Source organism: Daphnia carinata, chromosome 3, assembly GCF_022539665.2.
Source record: "Daphnia carinata strain CSIRO-1 chromosome 3, CSIRO_AGI_Dcar_HiC_V3, whole genome shotgun sequence".
Classification (NCBI taxonomy): domain Eukaryota; kingdom Metazoa; phylum Arthropoda; class Branchiopoda; order Diplostraca; family Daphniidae; genus Daphnia; species Daphnia carinata.
In genome coordinates this window covers 11,336,864-11,348,890 of record NC_081333.1, presented here as the reverse complement: position 1 = coordinate 11,348,890, position 12,027 = coordinate 11,336,864, and positions in this window count along the sequence as shown.

Sequence of the window (12,027 nt, the reverse complement as noted above, 5' to 3'; positions counted from 1 at the left end):
CTTGTTGATGTAATAGCTACTGGCGTTCAAATAGCGCAGCAGCAGTTACCTGAGATGTAAAAAGGGGGGAAAAAATTGCAATTAAAAATGGAGCTTTAGCTATATAGGGGGGGGAATGTAATGCTAGACAACTGTTATGATCGATGCGCTTGACCAATGTAGTAGAGTAGCTCCCTTCTCCTTTTAATTTCATATAGACGGAATTTTTGGACGCAGTTGATTTCTGGGGCACAGCTGGAGACATTCCAAAATGGGAATGGCTGTCTTTTGGACATGCAAATAAAAACGCTTCGATTGTGTGTATAGCTAAAACTTTCTCTCTCGTATATTCGTTTGACATGTGTTGTTGGTTATTATCAAGTGCACTGATACTGAAAATGAGGGGGCTCCAAAAGACACTACTGTATACACACGATGGTATATAGACGCCATTGTAAATAGGCCTATCGTAGAAAATAAGAAAAAGACCTTGTCTTTCTTATGGTGGACCCCCCCGTCGTGAGGAAGATTAATGAAAAAATGAAAACAAAACAAGGGACGAAAGAGGAAGATTCTCGGACTGTTGTCCCTTTCTCAACACGGGGGGTCCTCTACCAGAGCAGTGTCTTAACCAGCAGCCTATTACTTGACTATGATATTTATACGATTTTGTTTGTTTTTTTCGGTTGCTAGCAGCCGAGATCAACATCGGCTTCTAACTTTATCTTTCATTTCTAACTTGCCATTTCTTTCAATTACTTTGAATTTGAATAACTCAAAAACTTTCAGTCTGACCCTAAAATAAAATTGATTTTCGCAATCTTCCTTTCATTTTGAATAGAAATCATGCATAGTTTGTTATACTTGCATAAAAAAATAAAAATAAAAAATAAGCCCGACTTTTTAAGCCCGACTGTTGCAAGCATCACTTGGAATGCGAATACTTCATCAACTATAAATCGCAAGTGCCTCGTGGAATGTGAACTCTAATGCAGGATATACGATTAATATTTCCGAAATAAACCAGAGTGGTTGTCATTTTATAAAATGGGTCAAATGGCGTTCCGTTTTTTAGGATGCCCTGATAAAACATTTCACTTTGAAATTTTTTGTTTCGGTGCCATCCGAACTGTCAACACAAAAATAGATTACACTCACATTCGGAATACGAAGAAAAATGGATCGGGCACAAGTCACGATGGATTGAAGAGACACGAAAAGGAGAGAGGCGTCGTGACATTGGGACTAATACCATCACAATCTTGTGGATCAGGGGAAGAAAAAAGCAGATCAGTACAAACGAATTCCGATGAAACAAAAAAAAAAAATATGAAAAAAAGAAATCGAGGTGGAAAAGAAGAGACGATGATGATGGCGGAAGGACGAGACCACCGGCGATGGAAATATAAGAATTCTGTCAAGGTTCATCGGCTTTTTTATCCCGTCGATTCTTTCATGTCGTCGCCCGCGACTGATATCCTGTCTCCCGCTGGAACAAAAATATCGTGAGTCAAGTTTTTTTTTTCATTCCTTGTATAGGAACGGAAAGTATTCAACTCACCTTGAAAAATAAAACTCTTCTCAATCTGATCAGAGTAATCGAACCGAAACGAGCAATGATTTGAACCCTTAATTTTTGTTTTTACAAAGGGCCACCAACGTGGCGAAACAAGAGACACACGATTTCTTTGCTGACGTCGTTTTTGTTCGCATTACGACGTTTGAAAATGGAGACGGAAATTGAAATACCACTAGCGCTGGGGTTGTAAGTTGAAAAAAAACAAACAAAAAAACAACAACAATCTGCTTGGCCGCCCACGAATGTGTTGGGGGGAGCCGTTAAAGTGCTGTTTGTCCAGCTAGACACCAATAAGGTCCAACTTGGTCTGGGCCCATTAACCTAAGCCATGCGATGCTCCAGTTGTTGGCTGATGGAAGTGTCTTTATCTGACACTAACCCTCCGCCTCAAATGTATAATGACCAAGGGAAGACGGACTATTCAATACATATTCCAACAAAAACAAGAAGAAAATGGGAATAGGATATTTAATGTGCCGCTCCGGTCTGAAAATTGAGATTCTTCTTTTTTTTTTTTTTTTTTTTTTGGGAGGTGTTTCTTGTTATGGCTATAGATATGTACCGTACTGGACAGAAAAATGAGGCAGCTCTGGAAGAAATGGGATATAGTGACACGTACAATGTCAGCCCCAAAGTCCTGACCGAAAAGCACAAATAAAAAATATGTATAACGCGCTAGTTGTAAAACAAGTATGGGGAACATCCGAAACACGCGAACAATAACGTTTTTACTAGTAATGTACACACACACACACACACCCAACTTGCTATGGACATTGAAAGTTTTTTTTCCCTTTATTTTTATTGTCGAGACCTATGTGTAAAAGGGAATTGAGTTTTGTGTGCCACGTCGTAAAATAAGAGAAAGACGCGAAAAATAAAAACCATTTTAGAAACGCAAGAATAAAAACAAAAAAACAAAGAGATTTCGATTTTTAAATATTTCACTCCCCTCGTCTGTAAGATGCTTATCATGATAAACTTTTATGAATAATTTTTTTTTTTTGGGGGGGGGGGGGGCCGAACCGCAAAAACACTACATGGCTTTTACGTACACATAACCTATAAATCAATAGGCAGTATATTACATCATCATTATATATGGGAAATTGTTTGATTCGTTTTCTCTTTTTTTTCTATTAAAACATTTTTCTTATTGAAATTTCCGTTTTGTTTTATTGCTCGAATCGATGCGCATAGCTAAATTTTATACAAGGACGAAACGACGCATAAAAGAAAATAAAAGAGAAAATGGCAACAAAAAAAAATGACGATCAACGTGCGTGAATCCCGTCTCCGACCATCAATCACGAAGGAAGAATGTTTGAAAAAAAAAAAAATGTATTCAAAAATTCCCCAGGACTGAAATTGATTTAAGACGGAAATCAAAAAATTGCAAAAACGAAAAGAACAACACGAAAAAAAAAAATCATAAAGCGCAACAAAAGAATAAAAAAAAAGGCGGCTCTTACACACACACACACACACACACACACACACTGCGTTTGGTAGTTAAACAAAAAATAAAGTGACGAATTTATGATGAAAGAAAAGTTTGCGTGCGTGTGTCACAAGAATTATACAACAGCCCAGTTGAGTTGTATCGCACTGACAACACTGTGTCCTTATCCGATACGTAAATGCGCAATGGTGAGAGCAAAGCAAATAAAACAAAAAAAAATTCAAAAAAAGAGGACACTCTTCATGTTTTGGATCGTGTCTACCACATCGGACAGAGGCCATTTCGGCCGAGCGCGAGCTGCACTCGAATGGCGACAGTCAACAACAGGAATGTTTGTGACAGAGAAGACCTCCGAAAAAAAGGAAAAAAAAAACAAACTTCCAACAAACATAGCAGTTGTACACCCCCCCTCCCCCGAAAAGCTGGGGGACTCTATGAGAATATGCGCTTGATAGGTCGGAATGGATCGAGATGAAAACTTGGGAGCCGACGATGCTCGGCATCCGATAAGGATCGGGGATAAAAAAAGAGACGACTTTTGATGGGGTCCTCAGTCCGAACCCCAATCAGCACGGCCCATCTTTTGTTTTCTCGTTTTTCTGTACTTTTTATTTTTTCTTACTCTGAGTTTTGTATATATATCAGATGGCTACATCTTTGTGCGTCAGTTCCCCCCTCGCTGTCTTTCATCGGCTAGCAGCCAGGCATATCTTCCCGCTATGCCCTCCAATGAAGTTGAACCTTCTCCCTCTTCAGTCTTCACATTACAAAAGAAGCTTCTCCATTCAACCCTTTTTTCTTCTTTCTCATCTAACTGTTTACTTTATTGAGCAGCCATTTTTTTTTTTTGGTTAGATACACCCTGTTATAGTTGTTTATGTCCTTAGGCTGCTCACAGTCGTTCATCACCCGTTGTCTTCTTGCCAAAGCCCTATTTCCCCCTGTGTTCGTGAAAATGCTACTCGTGCGGAATCGTGTCGAGTGGCACAACCACCCGACCAATATCCGGATCCACTTGACAAAAAAACAAAAAAAAACAATGGAAAGCAAAAAATAATAATCTTTGGAATTCCGTAGAGACAAACAACTGATTTCAATCTCTGCTATTTTTTTTTTTAACAATCGAATAAAAAAAAGAGAATTCACCGTTATGCAAGACAGAAATTTCGAAATGTTTTTTTTTTTTTATATTTTTGTTGTTATTTTCACAGATTTGTCCAGGAAGTCACGTTCTGCGTTTTGAGTTGCTTGTATAGTTGACGAGGTAAATTTCATTGTTGTGGTCAAGTGGCACATCCTTTTTGATTTCAGGCCAAATTAAATTCAAACGACTGATGTCATCAAATCTTGAAAATCAAAGGGGAGAAGAAATATTTTAGTTTTTCTTGTGATCAGTTCGGTGCACAGCCAATTATTTATAGGACGTTACTGATTTGAATCTGTTTCTCTTGTTACGGTTCAAGTTTAGAAAAAAAAAAAAAAAAAAAAACTGTTTCACGCACTGCTAGCTAACTGCATAGTTCGGAACGAAATAAAAAACGAATGAATGTTGGGATCAATAAGGAAACGAAGAATAAAAAAGTATATACATATATTTCGTTTCGGTTGTTGTGGATAATCAAGTCACGGTTTGTCGAGATCAATTTTGGCAGGTCAACGACAACCGTGCTATCGAAAAACCGTTTCAAATTCCCCGAGAGAGACGGGAATACAATTTTTTTTTTTAAAAGGGGAATTATTACCCTTGGCTTACATCTATATAGTTTAATAAGTTTATCACACGGAACTTGCGGTTGACACAGCTGATCTGGCCACGACTTGACGGGTTTTATTTTTATTACATTTTCACCCCAACTTTTTTTTTTTTGTTCGTGTACTCGTCGGCCGTAGAGTCGCTTATATGCTGGACACACTCTCTTCCCCCCCCCCCCCCCTTGACACATTGAGCTACACCATCTATCTCTCTTTTCCCTCTTTTTTTTTTTTTTATTATAAGATGGTTCCTAACCCTATTACAGTCGTTGCATATAAATAAAAAGATGGAGTCTTCCTAGCTCTAATAGATAGCAAAAGAAGAAAGGTCCTAATAAATTTCGAGCCTTTTTTTTTTATATTTTAACTGGTCACTCTATCTAAAACACGATGGGCTCAAAACATCAGCCAAACAAAAAAAAAAAAAAGGGACGCGACGAAAAGGAGGCTGCTGGAGTTTTAAACCAGGAGGCACTTGACATTCGAAGGGACAGTGCATATAAAAAAAAAAAAAAAGACGAGAGGCAACAGCCAGTGTGCCATAGAGTGCCTTTCTTTTTCGACTAATAAAATAAATAAGGGGTCATCTGGCCATTAGTTGAGGGCTATCGCCAGTCCGCATCACCATCTATATAGCAAACATAAATTTATATATTACACAGGGTCTCTTCACCCACACACAAAACATCCCGTTTTTTTCGAATAGCAAAAGATTTTTCATTTAGAAAACAATTTTTTGGTGAGAAACAAAGGAAAGAAAAACGTCAGGGATAAACAAATAATAGTGAAACAACTTTCACACACATATCACACAGTGGTTAGTACCGGCGTTTAACGTGAATGACATTTGATGCGTTTCTCCTATTCGTTTTCGGATGTGGCACATCCATCAATGTGGCACAGCGTCGTATATAACGACCACGACGTTTGCATTTTCGGAATGACGGGAAATTTCAAAGACAACGCGATCGTGTCTTGAAAAAAAAAAAAAAAAACTAAACACGGACGAGTCGAGATCTTTTTTTTTCTTTGTTTCCCCAATGTAAAACATAGCTTCGGTCGTGTCATCGAGCCGTGCAAGATAATGCTCATCATATCTTATACTAGACACGAGAAAATGAAAAAAAAAAAAAAAGGAAATGATTTTTTTGTTGCTGCTCCGTTGCTGATTGATGGAACGAGCTAAACAACAACAGATGACTTATTCCTATGTGTCTTTCATGTGTTGGCATTCTTCCACCATCCACGCAAAGAAATGCGTGTGTGGCTCCTCTTTTTCTTTTATTTTTGTCCGTCTCTTCCGTCATCCACTCCGGTGGCTAATTTGTTCAACACGCGAAGGGGATGAAGATATCATCAGATATTTTTGTCTTCTTTTCTTTCGCGTGTTCTTTCATTTCGGTTTCATCTTTCTCGGGGATGCCCAGCAAAAGACATTTCCGGCTGCAATGTGAGAGCTTTTGACACTCCACATTTCCGCTGCTCCTCCTTCTTTGTGTGTGTGTGTGACAAATGTAGCTCTGCGCAATGAATGAACTTTGTCCGGCTGTTTGAAATTCGAACTGTTCTCGACAAATTGATGACCAAGTTCAATTTTTGTTTTAACCCCTTTGAAACATCGTTAAATAAGGTTCGTAATTTATGACACAGCGAGTCAAAAGATGATTAACAGCCCACGATGGCTGGTATCATTCCAACTGTGTGTGTGGCCCCTTCATTAAACTCTCGCACCTTTAAAAGACACTTTGAATATTTAAAAAACAAAAAAAAAAAAGAAATACCCAATATATGCGGGATGTATAGATTCTTAAGCTACAATAAAGGGAGATTCCAAAGCAACGGGGAAGAATCAGGTATGCGTAATGTCAGCATTCTTTCCGTTGGCTCGTCCGTTATTTCCCACCGACACTCTCGGAGGAGAAGAAAAATGTTGTTGCCCAAAAGTCAGACAAACAACAACAATAACAGCGCGTTCTCGTTGTTGTATACGTGACGTAGAGTTCTACGAATAAGCCCGAGCATACAGTCGATGCGCAAGTGGCAAAAAGGAAAGAAAAGAATCCCCCCCTTATCGGAGAGCCGGAATCCGCGCGGGCGGACAATAAATTCCTCAGTTTGATGTTCAACTTCTACAAACATCACGGCGGAACCGCGCGACGACATAGAAAAACATCTGACGCTTTTCAAAGTCGACTCCAGAAGAGGATATGCAAGGCGTCTGTCATGGAGCGGAACGGGCCGTGATTCCCTATCTGTTTGAAAGGTTGAAAAAGAATCATATCAAAAAGAGTCATCTGTTATTCTTTTTCTTTTTCCGCACAGACTTGCGCTATGTATTTTTGCTACTTTAAGTTCGGGCTTGTTTATCTCGACCATCTACTGTCGAGTTCCCGCTATGCCCAGACATGCCGTACAACATAAGTCGTACACGCAGAGTGGGCGTATAGAAAATAGACATTTTTTTAATGCTGTTGTTATTTATTCGTGATGTCACTGCGAGCACTCCGCAATTGAGGCCAACAAATAGGAAGGAATGTCTACGATGACATTCAGACGTTACAGGCCTAGACCGCGCCCTCTTCGATCTATAACCACACGACTGCGCAGCGTGATATTCCAAGAGTCATCGTGTCAGCTCTCTTTAGCATTTGATTCCTGTGAAACATTGACAACAAACCGACCTTGTAACAAAGAAAATATGGATCTAAAACGCAGAGTGCATCGTCGTGCTGTTATTTCTTTTTCGTCATTTTTTTTTATCTCTTTTTGCCATCTTTTCACTTAGCATTTCCCCCCTTTTTTTATATTTTCGCTTCTTGTTGTTGTTACTGTTGTCTCTTTAGCCGATCTATAGCTACCCCTACTGAGAAAAGGGTCATCCCTTTTTTGGGGAGCCTCCGGAGTACTCCGTCACCGTCATCCTTCACGTGATATTTTTCCTTGTTGTATATAGTAAGTTGGGATATGTATACAAGTAACAGTAGTTAACGATCGAGACGATCATGGAAAAAAAAATGGGAATGTGTACTGAATTCCATAGGACGACATTCAAGTACATCACAGCGTGATGGAAAAAAAAGAAGAGTTCCAAACGTCAGACTAGAAAACGATTTTCATTCAAATGGATGCATAGGAAGAAGAAGCTTTGATGGCAAGTTTCGGTGGTGAGACTAACAATACAGCTGAAACAGATCGGAATTTCACTTGTACGACATGTTTTCACCCCCCAATTCTGCGGTCAAAGTGAACCCCTCTTCAATCATCTTTTTATATGTCGTTACGACTATGGCGACTAGCCTTTAATTAAGTTCTGTGAATGCAGTGTAGACATGAAAAAACATACACAAACAACTGGCAAAGTCACGTCTTCTCCTTTATGCAATTACATTTTGCTTTTCGTCACATTCTTGTTTGAGTGACAATGCTCAACTTAACGGATAACATTACCTGTTTGGCCGTATTGTATCAAATTAAGTTGGCCACAAACGTCTTTGTATCCCGTCCATTCTTATGTATCCAACAGCCTCTTACGCGCCTGGATGTCGCGTCGGGACATTCACGCTCTATATACATTGTAAGTATTAACTTACATAAAAACATATGCGTATAGATGTGACACCAAATTAGAAAGCCAAAAAAAGCAAAAGGAAGCCACACTCCCTTCCGTAATTCTAGGACGCAAACAGCCAATGTTTATTAAGAATTCTTGAATGATAAACAACTTGAAAAGATCCCTCTCAAAAAATAAATTTAAAAGCGACTCTTTTTATTTTGTAATTTTATTTTTCTTGTCCCCCGATGAATAGGCACAACACGGAGACATCCTTCGGGAGCAAGGAGAACATGGTGCAACGCATATCCATCCTTGTGCTGTACACGCATACAAACGTCTAAAATCCATAGAGAAAGGAGGCAGCATGAGATTATAATGGATTCCTCCTTCTTGTTTTATTTTTTTTTTTTTTCCGGGAGCTGCCGCGTCAGCAGCGGGCGTTCTATTAACGAAAAAAAAAAGATGAAAAGCAACGACATGTACTAAAAAAAAAAAAAGAGAGGATCCGCTCCTTTAGGAAGATAGCGCATAAGGAATAAAAAAAGCTCTTTTACCCCGAAAGATAAAGAAAAAAAGGATAAATATACAATAGATGTGTATAGTAAGATTCCAATCTGGCCTTCCTAAATGGATGCACCATTCAAGCGAAGTAGCGTCGATAGCTTCGCTAAAAAAAAAAAGTGTTACGCAACTCACGCGGCTACATTTAAAAGTTTCGTAAGGGCTTGCCGACCCAGCACGAAACTTGTTGTCGGTGGGAGATTTTCAAATCAATGGATATATATGTTCGAAACATTATAAATATATACAGCGGAGAGCTTGAAAAAAAGACACAACAAGAAGCGGCGTTATCTCCCGCTGTAAACTGCTGCTGCGTGAATGTAGAGAAAGGAAGTTTTAAAAAGAACGGGATAGAGTGTCCCTTAAGCTTCGAACGACCTCGAGCGTTTTCATGTAATATACCAATGTATTTAAATGTCGCGCACAGTCGGAGGTTGACAAGGTGCTCAGAAGCTTTCCCGTGTGAATTGATAAAAAGGAAAAAAAAAACCAAAATTGCCATTATAGATTTTAATGCGGAAGAGCTGCGGAAGCGATGTCACCACAAGTTCGTCCCGTATTAGGCCCTTTATTTTCGACTCTTTTATGATTATCAATTTAATTCTGTAGACCGTTAAATAAAAGACAAATATCAAACAAATCACGTTCTGTTTGGTATTTTCATTTCCCTAGTCTTTCGATATGCAAACGACTTGACGCAATCCGGGCTTATTTGAATGGCAGCTAGATAACGCAAGAGCTCTTATGGGTATAAATATACATACACACATAGTCTGACGTCGATCACAATGCACGTCATTACCGCCCCCTTTTGTCAGCCCAACCCTGCGCGCATACACACATAACAATCCTATTTCTTTCTTTTTTAAAGCTCTGCCAAAAGGGACTTGGAAAATGACAGGATCCCAAACAGCTTTAACCCGAAAAAAAAACGTTTTCATAATCCAATAATCGGTTCGTGATATTTACCTCCTTCTCTGACCGCATTTAAATATCTGTTAGACAGCTACGGAGAAGAGGGGGGAAATGAAAAATGAATAAAAAATGAACAGATATAATAGAAAAAATGCTATCGTGTTTGGAATAGTTGAGGTCACAGATCGTGTGGGGAGAGGAAATCTATATAAGAAAGACGAATAATCAGTCGACAAACAGACACAGACAATCTGTCTCTCTTGTCAGTCAAATGTGAAGAGGATTTTCTTTTTCAAAGGAAGGAGAAGGAACTGAAAAAGAAAAATGTGTTTATAAAAAAACTAACAAAAAAAAAAGGGGGAAACAGCCAATTTCTTTAAAGTATATTTCAATATATGCTGCGCACATTGTGTATATAGAAATATAGCAAAAGTTTGATCTTCCTTGTCTATGCAGTTCTTGTATTATTGACAGTCATTCGAGAAGTCCTCTGCCAACATGACGGGCCCCCAAAAAAAATGGGCTTTGGTTGTTTGATTTATTCAAAAAAAAAAAGCTTGCGAGTTCGTGATTTCAAAGAGTCCTCCAAAGAGACCCATATAACTATTTGAACAGGGACACTTGAAAACTTTTTTTTCCAGCTCCGTATAATAAAATAGTTCCTTCTATTACTGTTGAAAAAGTTTACTTTTTTTTTTTTAACCAGCAAACTTGGACGATGAGTTTACTGGTCCAAAAGTCGGATGAAACCATATGGAGTTGATTTATACCGTTTTTTTCCCAGCCGGAATCTTTCGTCTGTGAAAATAAGTTATACTTGATTCTGCGTGTACACACATTTGGCACTATTTTTTTTTCTACCACGTACAAGTAGGCCACTAGTCAAAAATGACACAAAGACAATACAGCCGCTCCCTCCCCTTCCTGAAAAGAAACAAGAAAACTTTGGCGGATAATAAATTACACAGCCCTGAAACAAGAACAACTCGTTGTCCGGCATACGGGATTTCTTTCTCCAGTTGACAGGAAAAGAAATGGGCCTTTAAAGAGTTCGTATTGTATTACTCGAAACTGCTAAAAAAAAACTAACTAAATGACATTTCTTTTTACACATAAAAATCGTACGCACATAAAGAACCCGTATGGGGACAGCTTTAAGCTTTGCATATTCATTGCTTTCCTGAACACGATACCACGGATATGGATGTCAAACTATTTCATTTGTTTTCTAGATTACTCCGCAATTGTGGGGACGGTAAGGTTGAACGTGCTGGAACATCGCCACCTTACGGAGTGGGATTTTTATTTATTAGCGAGGGGAAATCTGACGTGACTGTGCGTTTCCAGCAAATCTTATCCACACAGGTGATTAACGACTGATGCTGTTGGCTCCGCCAAGAAGGCGTTGTCGAGTGGGGTGTAACTGGTTTTACCGCTAGTTAGTCACCAAAAAAAGTACCGTTGGAAATTATAGTTATTCACTACCGGTTGATGAGTTGATGTCGAATCGACCTCGACAGCGCATCGTTAAATTTGCAGTAGAAACAAATCAATCGTGAAGACAACGAAAATAGATTATTAGTAATTGACTCGTCATGGAAATGAGAGACCGTCAACTTGTCTAGTTGATATAACGTTGCTATTCCGTGTTCAGTCGAACGAACAATGCTCTTTCGCCACCGATAAAAGCCAAAGTAATTAAAAACAAATTTAAAACTGGATAATAAGTCTGATCAGTTTAGTCCACTAAAGCTGTTCATCTCTTGTATGTTCCCATGCAGAACTTTCCTGTCTGGAAGACGTGATCCCATGATCCCCTGTTCGAGGATGTTGCTCTGTCTTGAACAGATTTAACAATAGTAAGAGGAGCTACAACTAGATGCCGATAGCTTTCGGGAACCCAATTTTGAATCGAGAATCAGCGGGAATTTCACGAAATCTATTCGTGTGCTGCATATCCAACGAAATTAAATCATCGCCGCATCCTATTGTAAAATAATGATTAATCATTTTTGTTGCATTAGAAAAAACAAAATTTATGTCACATATAAACTGTGGATTCAAGATAAACTTTCATGTAAAACATTTACGTATAGTGAAGACGATAAGAAAAAATCAGATGGGTGAAAAATGAACTGATCCTATCGGTCTGTGCTATCAATTCAGAGTCATAGTCCAACAAAAAGATGAAACAGGCATTAATATTTTATTATTTGAGCTTAGACG